Below are 12044 nucleotides of genomic sequence, written 5' to 3' on the forward strand. Positions count from 1 at the left end.
TGAATCTTGGTATTCCTGCGGCTTGTACTGTTTTACTCTCAAGTTCGTGATATGAAGGTTAGTAATTAAATATAATATTAACTATCATTAATTTATTATATAAAATTAGTTTATTAAATTTTAAAATAGTTGTATTTAATTTTTTTATTAATAAACTGAGATAGATTTGAACTTGTGATATTTTAATAAATAATTAAATATTTTAAATTTCAATTAATTAATTAATTATATAAAAATAAATAATCAAACAATTATTTACTTTTATAATATCAAAATAGTTAATAAAAGGCAAAGTTAGCTTCAAACATAATAATCACCGATTAATAATAACACGGATAGATATAACAATTGAAGCAAATTATACAAATGCTACAAAGGACTCCCCTGTTACAGGCAATACGAGAAAAACTAACCAATGCCAAAAACATTCACATACACATTATAGACACTATGCTTACAGCAAACTAAAACTCTTCTTTCCCACAGTAGCTCTGCAACTGCATAAAAACTCCATTGCAGTAGCTAATTTGACATCCATCCCTCATCAAATAGAAGGGACCTAGAGCTATTGACCCCTAAAAGAAAAGAAAAGAAAAGAAAAGAAAAGAAAAGAATCGGGCATGCGCTGGCTCTGCTCCATGGGGGCTCGTTGAAATCCGGAAATTTGATATCCGAACCTGGAGAAGAGCCAGCCGACTCCTCGCTTTCGCTTTCCACCTTACAACAATCTTCTGAAGTCAGGTCGGCGTTGCTGATCTTACCACTGGATGTCGTGGATGAATTTGATAGAACCTCTTCAGAGGCTGAGGCAAAGTGGGTGCCGTCGACGTCGCGGTAGAGGAGAGTGGAGAGCGGAGAACGAGAGCCCGAAGAGTGAAACGACCGGTGAAAGTGAATTCACTGGTCTCATAAACATTTTGTTAACGCATTTCAATTTTCTACCAAAGGAGGAGGAAAAACTGAAGTAGTGAAGTGTGGGCTACTTTTGTCCTGTTTTTCTCAAGTCTGATTGATTATTTTGAGGTTTTGAATCGCCAAGAACAGGAGAATGAAATTGTAGTCTTCTTGTTGGAACAACTAGTTTTAAGTGGCTTCTTCAAATTCGTTTAAAGCTACATCTTTTAACTTTCTGTGTTCTGGGATAATACGATGACAGATTCTGATGAAAATACTAGTCCTAAAATCGATGGGTTTTTGGTTAGTTTATATTTTATCCGTGAATCTGTGTATCCTTCTTTATGGCTGGTTTCATGATTTCTAAAAACTTTAGACAAAAATTATAGCCTTGCAAGTGCTTCATCCCCTTTTCTTTTTAATTTCTTTGTTAATTTCTGGAAGTGTCTTAAGGCCTTGCGATCACTTCCGATGGTTTGACCTCTTTTAATGTAAATGATCTGTTCAATTGAGCACCACAGAACTGTTAAGTCTCAGTGATTGAAGGCATAAGCAAGCAAGGCAATTTTATTGAAGGACTCGCAGTAGGAAAAAAACACTATTGGATAAAATATTTCTAGTTCTGTTGATTGCTAGTTTTGACAACTGAGTGCCTTTCCCATTTTTGTAGGTTGAAACTTCCAGTGGAGCTGTCGTACCTGCTGCCTTAGAAGTTCAAGGTGTCCTGATGAATTAGTTAGAAGATTCGAGTTTCTGTGTCGTTCTTGGACTCGCAATGGGAGCGAAAATTATTGGAAAGGTACTCATCATGACAAGTTCCAAATCGCTCCCTGCTCCTGGTAAGCTTATTCACTTGTTGCTTTGTAATTTATTTAATTTTATATTGTTTAGTTTGAACAAGGATCAACTGAAAAAACCTTTGGAGCAGAGATGCTCTCCAACTGAGCTATGCGCACCGTGGACCACAACATTTATTTTTCCTTCTAATGTTTATGGACCTAATGTATATTTTCTTTTCTGAATCAGCTAGAAGTTCCAGACATGTGATCAATGCAATCTTTAACACTGTGGATTTGGGTTTTTGACTCAATGGTTACATGGGGTGCTTGTAGTGTGGTGTTTGTAGTGTGAGCTCTTAGGTGTTTCAAGTCTCACCAGGAAATAGAGATATGTGGGGGGTGGGTGGGGTTCTAGTATGAGGTCTTGAAATCTTAAAAACTTCTTGTTTATGTTATGTAGAATTGATACGACAACTGGAGTTTCATATAACATCTATTATCTAGCATACCTGGCTGGTTATTTGTTTACATTTCTGGTTCAGGTCTTGGAAATGGCAAGATTATGCTTATTGCTGCAGCAGTATTCTGATATAAAAATCCTTCATAAATGTTCTACTTCACCTTTTGCTGATGGCACAGATTTTGTTGAAAATAAAAGAAGGTCTACTTGTAATCTTGGAGATACTCACATTCTCTTAGGTAGGTCTATCTATTAATTCATGTTGTTCCTTCTTAGGTATATAAAGTGCCATACTTTGACCTTTCCTCACAAACATTTATAAAGTAGTGATAGCAACGAAGTAGAAATCTCTATGAAGATTCTCTGTTTTACAAACCGATTATTTACAAGTTGGCACCTCTAGTATATTATGCATGTTAGAAGTATTATAGTGTTGATAAGGGTATTTTGGTTACTAACTATAGCCCCTTATTTGTAACTGTGAAACAGATGCAAATAGATAGGGGGAGGAGAAGAAGGAGAAGGAGAAAAAGTCTAAAAAGCAGCATGCAGGCTGCTGCTCGATGAGGGTAAGCATGACCCCTTATTAGGCTTTATTAGTTAAGTGTAAGAGGGACTAAAAAGATAGAAAAGCCCCTCTCTTATTCTAGTACATAATACACTTGAAGTAAATAACAAAAGGACCAAATTATAAGACACTCTTGTAGACTAACTCCTGACAAGGTAGCTGGTCATTAGAAGAAAGTATTACATAGGTAAAATTACCAATATACCCCTGCACCATGTTTTCTTATACGCATTTAGATAGAGCATAAATATCTGACAACTCCAACTTGTTATAAATTATCATATCAGCCCATTTCTCAAGTGGTTTAGTACAAATGTCTTCCAATTGTTCAAAGAATTGGATGTAAGGAGTAATTGCATGACAATATTTCAAATAAAATGGTAATCTACTTCAATATGTTTCATCCTCTCATGAAATATTGGATAATTTACAATAAATATAGCAGTCTAATTGTCACATTTCATAACCATAGGTTTATTGACTTGGAGCCTTATTTCCATTAGAACTGATTTTATCCACATGAGGTTACTATCCATATGTTTCATAACTCTATATTCCACTTCTGCACTTGCACACTATGTTTCTTACTTCTTCGATTGACTAAATTTCCTCCCACTTAACAAAAATATCTAGTTGTAGATCTTCTATTTGATTTTGACCTGCATAGTTAACATCAGAATATCCCATAACATTTAACTTACCTTGTGGCTTATATCACAATCATACTCCTGGAACTCCTTTCAGATATTTCAAATTTTTGTGCATAGCTAATAAATGTATTTTTGCATGGGGATTCCATAAATTGACTAACTATTCCTACAACAAAGAAATATCTGTTTTTGTAGCTTTAGAGTATAGTAGCTTCCCAACCGTACATTTATATTGTTTTTTGTCCCCAAGTTCATGAAGAACATGATTAATTTTGTTCTTTATAGGATGTGCACCTAAAATTCTATACATCAGGACTTCAGGCGACTTCAATACTAAGAATATATTTCAACTGCCCTAAATCCTTTGTCTGAAAATGTGTTACTAGATATTCTTTAACCTCTTGAATCCCCTTACATTCATTCCATGATAAAACAATCTTGTCCACATAAACAACCAGAATTACAACACGAGATTGTCTCCGTAGTACAAACATAGAGTGATCAAATGGCTCATAGTATATCCATAATTCATAAAAACTTTATTGAAAATTTTAAACCGTGTTCTAGGACTTTGTTTAAGACCATAACTGGCTTTCTTTAATTGGCAATCCTTCCCAATTTCTTCCTGAGCAACATATACCTTGGAGGTTGCTCCATGTAAGCTTCTTCTTTCAAATCGTCATGTAGAAAAACTTAATGCCATGCTAAAATAAGGTCCACCCTTTATTCATAGCTATTGAGATCAAAATCCGAATACAAATCTAGTAATTAGAGAAAAATTCTCAAAGACATCTATTCTAAAAGTTTGAGTGTACCCTTTTTCCACCAACTGAGTCTTGAACCGTTCAATACCTCCATCAACATTATACTTAATAGTATACACGCAACGACAACCTACAAAAGTGTCTCCTACACTCCACGTCCTCCTAGATACTTGTTTCCACTAAGGCAAAGCTAGAACATCTTGCACTGAAGGGGTATAGAAGATGTAGACAAAGGACATAACAAATGATTTATTGGAAGGTGACAAAGAATCAAATGATCCATATTTTGATATGAGACGAGAAGTATATGAGGTTTTAGCTTTTCAGAGGCCAATAGGGTGGAAGTGAGAGGATTTGCAGGCAAGGAAGATGATGGTTGGTCCAAAGAAGGGGTCTCATGAATAGCCTTCATGGGTGGTTTGTGGCAGTACACATGGGCATAGACTGTAAACCTGAAATAGGAGAATTCGTAACAGTAAGCGGACGATCTAACTGAGACTGAGATAAGAGAAGAAGGCTGATCAGAGGACACAAAGTATGAAGTATTTTCAAAGAATCACATTAGCAAATATATGCAATTGAGGGGATCATAATATTTATATCCTTCTTGATGACAAGAATATCTTGGAAAAATACACTTAATAGAATGAGATAATTTATCAGTGGAAGGATGAAACAAGTGAGCAAAACAAGTACGACCAAGCACCCGAGGTTGTAGATGAAAATTTTTGTAATGATTTTTCAACACTTTGCACATGAACTTTTATCAAGTAACATGAAGTTAACATTGCACCACCCCAAAATGAGTTAGGAACATTTAATTGAAACAATAATGTGCGTGCAACTTCCAGTGATTGTCTATTTCTGCGTCCTGCTACCCCATTTTATTTAGGAGTATAGACACATGATGTTTGGTGTGTAATACCATGACTTTCACAAAATAACGTGAACTTGAGATTCAAAAATTTGAGATCGTTATTTGTACAAAAATATGAATGGAGGCACCAAATTGATTTATATTTTACAAAAAGCTTTAAGAACATCAAATACTTCTGATTTTTCCACCTATGCTTGCCTTGGTGAATAGGATGCAAGATCGACTTCTTTAGAAGTAAAGGATGCGAGCATAGAAGTCAAATGACCTAACTGCTGTAGTAGCTGCTGAATTTCATGTTATGGACTATTATAGGTTGTAGTCTCTTTCCTAGTAGGATTTGCTCATACTAGTTTACCAAACTTCTCCCAACACCGATCTGAGAAATGGTTTGTCTGACCACAATGAATACATTTTCTATCTTCTCTATCACCTTGAGTCTCTTCCACGACTTCTACCATTTCCTCCACAACCACAGGAGGACTCATCCACAGTCTCAACATCTTTTTCACTTTTAAGAACCATTGCATCTTCTATACAAACAACATGATTAGAAGCCTTCTCACTTTTATGAACCATTGCATCTTCTATATAAACCACATGATTCGAAGCTTATTCAAGAGTTGGTGCATCATCATTCTCCAACAGTTGAGCTTGAATTGTATCATATTCTGTTCCAAGATCATCAAGAAATCGAGCCACTTGAATCTGATTTTTGTCCCTATGGAGTTCATTAGCATTAGTAGTAAACAGTTGAAAGACACTTCTCCTGCAAAACCCCTTGCATTTCAGTAAAGTAATCGGTAAGTGATCGACATCTCTCTCTATATTGAAATATTTCACATATAACTCATATACTTTTGATAGGTGGCTTTCTTGGGATTAAATAGCGACGAGCGTATTCCACATAGTTTAGAGGTTCTACAACTTATAACTTGATCACTAAACTTGGGTTAGTTGCTATTCACTAACCAGGTCATTCTTCAACCTCCCAATCCTCAGTTATATGTTCAGGAGGATCTTTCTTAAGGTATTTTGCCTTTCTCTTTGCCTTCAAAAACATTTAACACAGATCTGGACCAGTGTACATAGTTTTGTTCTTTCAATTTTACTGAAGTAATCTGAATTGAGTGAGTCTTTACCATCTGAACCCCCAATGGCTGTTATACTGCTTAACTACCTCACACCAGCTTTTACTCAATGCTGGAGTAGCAAAATCAACAAGGAAAAAAATTTCCCTCCTTAACTCAGCCTATGCATATCAAGTGGGCACTGCAAATATCATACTAAGGCATAGAATCGATGTCTCTCACCCTCTAGCTTCTATCGACTTCTCAATAATATATTGGAAGACTTCGATTCCAAATTTCAGAAAGTAAATCAATCAAATCATCAACCAATTTCAGATTTAAAGTTGACGCAAACATAGAGATGATGATGCAAGCAGTGTTTGAGGTAAAAATTAGAAAATTAACCCTCGAAGGGCAGTATTAGCATGAGTAGTGACTCGACGAGCAGTAGTGACCATCAACCTGATGGTTATGGTCGAAAAAATAGGAAAGATTTAACCTTTATTAAGTCAGCAGGACAAATTTAAAAAAGAAACCTTCTTGTAGAGATTAAACATTGAAAAGGAAGAAATTTGGTTCTGATATCATGTCAAAACGGATGCAATTAAATAGGAGGAGAAGAAGGAGAAGGAGAAGAAGTCGAAAAAGCAGCCTGTGGGGCTGCTGCTCGATAGGGGTAAGCACGACCTCTAATTAGGTTTTAGTAGTTAATGAGAGAGGAACTAAAAAGATAGAAAAACCCCTCTCCTTTACCAATACATACACTTGAATAAATAAGAAATAGACCAAGTATTAAGACACTCTTGTAGACTAACTCCTAACAAGGTACCTGTCCACTAGAAAAAAGTATCATGTAGGTAAAACTACCAATATACCCCTGTACCATATTTTCCAACAGTAATTGACTTTCAGGGGCAATTATGTAATTGTGCATATCTTAAGAGAGTTACAGGAAGATAGAAGGTGTCAATCCGTAAATTAGGTCTAATCCTATTTTTCTATTCTCTCTTTAGTACTTTGATTTTGTTCTTAATCTCTCTTTACTGCTTTCTATTCTCATTTCCTTCTTTAATATTCTAAGTAATAGCAATTTCCAAAAAAAAAAATGGTTTGTGTAATTTCCAGATTTCACAATGTCTAACTTGGAAGTTTCCTTGTTGGCAGTTAATTGAAATTAAAGCTATCTGTAAAACTTTAGTTTCCCAGAGCAAATCCAGCTTTATCCCCATACTTTCTGATCGTGGCCACATTCTTGATCATTTTATGAAAGCAGAGTGTGGGTCCGAATTTCTTTTAAAGGTTGTTGTAAACCTCAGATTTTGTCCATACATCGAGGATTGCAATATTTTAGAGTTAATAATTCAATTAAAAGTTTCACTTTAGACTAACAAAGCCATTTTGATCTCAGATTCTTTGTAGATACAAGTCAGAAGTTTGTTAGTAGTGTTTCCATTTTAAGCCAATTTCTGAATCCCAATTGTGAGTTGTAAGTTAATATCTCATTTTTAGAAAGTCAGCTGGCTTTATGGCTCCTACCTGATGACTAAGTGTCAGGCGGTCCCTTTTCCCTAATTATGGGAGGATCATCCTTGTATACTGTCCCCTTGGGGAATACTGACTCCATTGAGGTGGAGTGACACACTCTGCTTCAAGGATTGTGATTGTTTAGGGACTGATTTTTCCAATCCACTTATGGTTGAGTGTGATTTGGCGGTGGGTATTAGCTGGGTGTCTGGTTGCTCTTTTCCTTGGCATCTATGTTGTTTCTTTGATGAGATCGAGGAAACTACTTCTACACTTCGGATCACTTGGATGCATACACGGCATGAATCTAGTCATATTGCTGGTGCTCTTGCAATAAATGGTGTTTCTCAACATCTTATTGTGGGAGATACCTACCAGATTGTTGAGCATTAGAGTTTGCTCTTTTACTTTTTGGATCATGTTGTTCTTGTTTTAGGTATTGTTACTATTGGTTTCTTGTACAGCCCTGTAGGCCCCTCAGTTCTCTTCTTAATGAATGATCATTCTAATTCAAATTTTTTTATGAATAAAATAGCTCGGAAAGGAGGTCACTCTTGTGCTTGGGTGGTTTTGATATGGATCTTAAGCCACCTTGGAGATTTTGATGCTTGTGATGAAGTTCTGGACTTATATCAATATCTTCATGTAAAAATCAAGATTTGGTTGAAGGAAGAGGAGAAAATTGAGAGAAAAGGAGAAAGGAGAAGAAGAATTTTCTGAAGAGCCTGAAAAGGCTTTGTTGGGAACTGTGCACGAATTCCCAGACTTCTTAAATAAGTATTTTGAGTTACAAACTACAAAAATACCCCTATACACTTAATAGACCCTAATATCCTTATATCTCCCTAGATACACATCCTATGTACATGAAAATTTAATCACTGATATAATTTAACATGCAGAATAAGATTACATATAAAAAATTAACCACTGAAGTGGTAAAATGACCAAAATACTCTTGGAGGATAAAATGATCAAAATACCCCTGGATGTATTTTCTAACACTTTATTTGCAATGGTTGCATAATTTTAGAAGTGAAAATCATTTGGTGGCTGCTGTTGCAAGGATGGGTGTCTCTCTAACTCATCTAAGAGAGAGTGACACTGATCCAGTAAATGTTGGTTGAATAAGCTTTAGAAATGTTTTATCTGGTTTGTGTGTTTTAGTGATAGTTGTTTTTTAGTTTCCTTTAGTTGGCTTTTCCTTGATTGGCCTTTTTTGTATTTTGCAATCGTCTCTTTCCTCCTTTCAATCTCATTATTCTCAAAAAAAGGGGGGTCGTTGGTCAATGAAATACCAGGTCAACGACATACTTTTCTTTCCCTTTTCCTCCTCTTTCTCTCTTTTGAATTCTTCTTGTCATCTATTCCTTTTTCTTCTTCTAACATTATGTGTCAACAGAGCCTTTCTGTGATTCAAGTTTCTGAGCAGATCTATCTGGTGAAAACAGGACTTGTTAATGAATTGGTGGTTGGTCAGTTCAGGTTCTACTGGACTTGACTATGGTTTGAGTCACATTTAAGGCTCTGCTGTCAGTCAAAGTAGCTAGGTGATTTTCAAAAAGAAAAAAAATGTATCGATGCAAGGACGTCACTTGTCAGTAAAACATTAGTTCAACCGCCACATTTTCCCTTTTATTCCTTTTATTCATTTCTCTCCCAAGAACTCTTTTGTTTTTGTTTCTCTTTCTTCCTGTCAAATTTACAAAATTGCAATTAAAACAAGCATGGTGACTAGCTCTTTGGTTTCACAGAGTGACAAGTGTTCTGAGGTCAGTTTTCATATTGTAAATAAGAAGTGAAATCTCGCCTTTCAGCTTACACTTTAGTTCATTAGTTGACAACAACTCCATGTCGGAAATTAGAATTAATAAGAAAGCTGTATATGTTACTAAAAAAAGAAAGAAAGCAGGGTGAGAAAATTGCGTCTTGCACTAGGTTATTGCTCAGGCCAGTCAAGATGTGCACCTTCCATTTTTTTTTTGTGCTGGTCACTATTTTCATTCTTTCCTGGTCTTTCCTTTCTGTTTGAATTAATTAGGTTCCATGTGTTGTCTAAAGATATAAATCTTTAATAATGGAAATGTAAACTAAAGTGGAAGACTCTTCAGTTTTCTATTTATTCTGTTTTAAAAGTACTACTGATTGAGTTTCTGACTGAGTCTTAAGCTAAAATGTCAGTGTAAGATGAACTTGGGTTTGCAATTGGGCTGAGGCTGCTCGATATTTTACCTCTTCTGGCACCTTGTTTTACTTTTGTTGTTCCATTTTTGAACCCGTGGTACCATAATTTTCTTCTGAGAAAAAGGGAACTTATTCTTTTGAGTGAAGATTCAACATAAAACAGACAGTGTGGCGGCAATCTATTTGTTTCCTCCATTTCTTATCATAGAACTTATGATTGACACTGCTGAATTTAGTTGATTATTTGCACAGTCAGAATTTGTTTTTCATTGATATTACTTGTCACGCCGTGCTTCATGCAATGGACTGCAGTTAAAAAATTGTAAGGTGAAACTAGCTGGAGGTACTTGGCTGCAATTAAAGGTCTTCACATTCACAGATTAGTTGAGTCCCATCTGCTTTCTAAAAGATTGAATGGATTCATTTATTGCATTGCTGGTCCTTTTTTTTTTCCTTTTTTGTTGGACAGTGTTCTGCAGTCTTTTGATTTTTTGAAGTGGTGCAAAACTTTTATTAAGAAAGCTAAAGCAAGACTAGTATAGCATAGGATATATCATAGAATACCACATAAGATACAAGGGCATGGTCTTTTTTTAGAGATCAAGAGAGAACCCGGTACAAAGGATAGCTTTTGACACTGCGGATTTAGTGATTTTGTCTGCAACCGACTTGGCAGATCTTGGCACTCTGCTCCAAGCAATGCGCCACTCAAAGGATATATCAGAAATCTCATCATAAATTTTCTGGATAGCCCAAAGAGCAGAAAAGTTTTTGCTTCCCCATCCAATGACCAGTAATCTCTGTCTGTTTCTAGACACTCGGTTATTTTTTAAAGTGGTTGGTAACAAGAGACTCTCCACATGTGATTGAATTGCCCTCTTCTCCAGCTAAACAACTATTCTTAACAGTAGTATTTGGAGATATTCTGAAAATTTAAGACGTATTTGGGACACCTGTACTGGTGAGATCAGAAAAAGATCTGTAAACTTCATCTGGGCTGGGGTTAGTCCGCTAGCCATGCCTTCTATCCCCCTCCCACCTGAGCTTTTGGGAGGTTTCCATTGATATTTTATGTCATTAGTTGATCCTGCTTTTTATGTGATTACTCTGACTACTTCTGCTGTGAGAATGCTTCACTCCTCTTCCCATTTCATCGGTTGCTGTGGATGTTATTGCCATGTCTCCTAAGAAAACTGATAACTGATGACACTGAATAGTGTATTAATGAAGCTTTCGGGCTTGTATCATGTTGAAGCTTGACTGAGTACGTATCCTCTGTGCATGGTGTTTAATTATCTAATTATGTTTCCAGACTGGAGAGAAACATTTCCTATGGGCGATCGACGCATCTTTGAGAGAATCTCTGATGGAGGGTGGATTAGGTGCAACTAGGCGAAGAAGCACATACTAATGTAAAATACGTCCTGTTTGTTTTCAAGGGCAGTCGTGGAGTTATGCAGAGACTGATGTCGTAACTTTCTTTCATGGCCAGATCTGACAATTTGTTGTTTGAAAAGAGTTATTTTCTGGCACAATGGATGAATTTTTTGTGAAACATTTTCATCAGTGGCTGTTCAATATCTTTTGGGATGCCAATGAATTTGCCCAATTTAGAGAATACTCGAGAAGTTACAACAATCTTTGATATATAAATAATATTAGATATTATTCCCAGTGATGATTTTTGCTTTAATACACTTTTGACTTAAGACATGTCTCATTACATAATCTGATCGATTGATTCATATTTCGAAGTCGAAGAATAAATTACACCAACTTTTAGTTCCAATAAGTTTATTAATAATTCAAGAAGATTTAGGAAATTTAAAGTATTCTACAATGAGAATCCTCCTAATATTTTATTAACGAGAAATACTAGAATTTTTTGAAAAGAGAAATACTTTATTAGCTTGTTTTAATTTGAGTACAATACAATTCTATTTATAATAGAAAAAATAAGTAAAATTCAATTATAATTAAACTACCCTTGTCCGAGTTACACCCAAAGTTAAACACGAAAAAATAAGTCTTAGAATAATTAAACAACTGAACATAAATAAAAAATTAACATAATTAAAATACTTTTAATTAACACTCTTCCGTGAGATCTCCTCCTATGAGACTCGTATAAGACTCCACTATAATAATTCTAGCTCAATGAGACTTGTTATTATAGGAGTCATGTAAGTCTCTTTCATACCTGCTCTTCAACATTAAATAAAAGATGTCTAGTGACCTCCAATGCTGACAATTTCTCTTCCTTTGTTCCTTAAGAGT

At 35.5% G+C, this 12044-nt stretch overlaps 1 long non-coding RNA gene across 2 annotated transcripts; it reads left to right on the forward strand.

Annotated features, from left to right (window-relative positions):
* Positions 1-471: 471 nt before the first annotated feature.
* Positions 472-11385, forward strand: LOC137946450 (uncharacterized). 2 transcript variants are annotated; one of them, XR_011111076.1, is made up of 5 exons: positions 472-891; positions 1565-1733; positions 2216-2372; positions 2623-2702; positions 11080-11385. It is a non-coding gene; the product is annotated as an uncharacterized lncRNA (long non-coding RNA). The 2 variants fall into 2 exon arrangements; XR_011111077.1 differs by having other exon boundaries at positions 2216-2334.
* The last annotated feature ends 659 nt before the right edge of the window (positions 11386-12044 follow it).

This window comes from Aristolochia californica, unplaced genomic scaffold (genome assembly GCF_029961685.1).
Source record: "Aristolochia californica isolate CCGP_79_NKW_82.1479 unplaced genomic scaffold, dmAriCali1.0.hap1 SCAF_12, whole genome shotgun sequence".
NCBI classification, from domain to species: Eukaryota; Viridiplantae; Streptophyta; class Magnoliopsida; order Piperales; family Aristolochiaceae; genus Aristolochia; species Aristolochia californica.